This window comes from Leucoraja erinacea, chromosome 50, assembly GCF_028641065.1.
Source record: "Leucoraja erinacea ecotype New England chromosome 50, Leri_hhj_1, whole genome shotgun sequence".
NCBI lineage: Eukaryota > Metazoa > Chordata > Chondrichthyes > Rajiformes > Rajidae > Leucoraja > Leucoraja erinaceus.
Genome location: NC_073426.1, coordinates 1,222,095 through 1,224,076, shown reverse-complemented (window position 1 = coordinate 1,224,076; position 1,982 = coordinate 1,222,095). Strand labels below are relative to the sequence as shown.

The window sequence follows — 1,982 nt, the reverse complement described above, 5'->3', positions numbered from 1 at the left end:
TTATCTGATAACATTGTAAGCAATAACCAGCTCCAAGTGTTATACCATCCTGGTTAGTAAAATATATTAATGGGAAGCGGACGTTTATAGAATGAGTAATGAATCCCAGAAATATGCAAACACATTGCTTTCCCCAAACTATTCATAAACGGCTGTTTATTAGCAGCTGTGTCTACAAGTGGCCATGGTTGTGGATACAATTGTTGAGGATGGATGATCACCTCAATGTAAAAACAGCTCATAGGAAATTAATATCCCTAATATTAATATCCCTATTATTTTGGTAAATAATAAATACAATACAATGATTAGAATATATTGTGAACGTCTTCGCGTTCTGCTTTGCGTAGATTACGCCGACAACGTTCCTCTAGAGGACTATGAGGAAGACAGAGACAATATCTGGACAACCGCTTCCACATTCATTATCTTGTTCTTCCTGAGCATTTCCTACGGTGCTGCCGTAACTCTGGTGAAGGTGAGTCCATTGCACTTACTTTTCCACCTGATTGAAGAGTAGGGCAAAATAGCGATTGTCCTACTCATTGGATGTCCTGGCATCTTAGTCACAGACTGCTAATACACTTTCATATTCTCTCCCTCTCTTTACAGGTCAAGTGACGATTGAATGTTGAAAACCGCGTATTTATCTGACCGGTCTATGGACGTCGTTGTAACCAAGGGAAATGTTCAAATCAGAAGCGGACAATGTCATAAACAATAGTTCATTCTGTCTATCTGACTTGTTTGATATTGCCTAGTTGCCTTTCGTATAGCGTTAATGTATCAAAATATTTTAATCGTAATTTGAATATCATGTGAAAATAAGTCAATTTTCTCAAACGGTAGACGTTTCTTTTCTTCTTTTTATCTTTTTTTCTATACATTCTCTTTTTCTTTAGCATGGGCCATATTTGTGTCCTTCCGGTGTTGAATGCCGTTGTATAGAAAGTCGGGAACGCTGTTTGTGTGAGATCGTAATCTTCATGTTAAATTCAGACACACTATCTATGCCTGTCATTATTCTAACAACTTCTACCGTGTCCCACTTCAACCTCCGATGCGCCAAAGAAAACAATCCATGTTTGCCTCTTCTAGCTAATAATTCTAACCCGGGCTGCAGCATTCTAGTAAACCTCTTCTGCATCTTCTCCAAAGCCTCCACATTATCCCCTTGAAGGGACGACCTGACCTCCAAGTGCGGCCTAACCGAAGGCCTGTAAATAAATGTCATGTAAATGCACGTGTAAATACATACCCAACAATCCAACGCGTGTGCACATATGAGCAAATATCTATTTACTCCTTTTCTGCTCAATTGCCCTTTCCTTAATTCAGAGCTAACCTTTGACTCTCGAGCCACATGTTCAATGTACCTGGTCTCAGTGTGGAATTCAGTTGTGTTGACCACTTCGTGTTATGCTTTTAAAAAGGTCTCTGTAATGTGTTTCTGTTAAATCACAAATAAAAGCGGAACTACAAAAGCCTAACCTGGTTTGCTATATTCGTTTCTCGAAGGAACCAGCACCTTACGATAAATGCGCACTCGTATTTCTTCGCGTTCCACCATTTCCCTCAATATATTTTCTCTCAGATCGTCACTGGCGAGTAGTACAGGAGTGACTTCGATTATGCGACCTTTGCGCACTCGGGTGTCCGATGACGTTAAGGTCATGTATAGGGAGGTTTCACGGCAGTCGGGTCACGACCCATGACCCGTACTGTTGCTGCACCACTCAAACTGGAGTACACGCGATGAACTGCAGGTAGGCACTAACCATTGTTTCCAGCGTAGTGGGCCCGTTAAAACCCGCCGAAAATGTCAATTTTTGCGCTGTAAATAATTATGGAAATCGGGATAAGCTGAGAGACATTTAGCCTACTTCAGAATTCCAAACGGGAGTAGAAATGACGGTAGATAGAAGCGAGAGATGAAGGGACAACAACAGCCAGAGTGCTTGGTGAACATTGGCCTTTTGCTC

The 1,982-nt window shown here is 41.2% G+C and overlaps 1 long non-coding RNA gene across 1 annotated transcript in view; it reads left to right on the top strand.

Moving 5' to 3' along the window:
• Positions 1 to 1,484, top strand: part of LOC129715052 (uncharacterized) — a 1,866-nt gene extending 382 nt beyond the window's left edge. Inside the window, exons 1-2 of the long non-coding RNA XR_008726440.1 lie at positions 1 to 478; positions 613 to 1,484. The exon at positions 1 to 478 is cut by the window's left edge and continues 382 nt beyond it. This is a non-coding gene — a long non-coding RNA (uncharacterized LOC129715052). The remainder of the gene's footprint in view (positions 479 to 612) is intronic.
• The last annotated feature ends 498 nt before the right edge of the window (positions 1,485 to 1,982 follow it).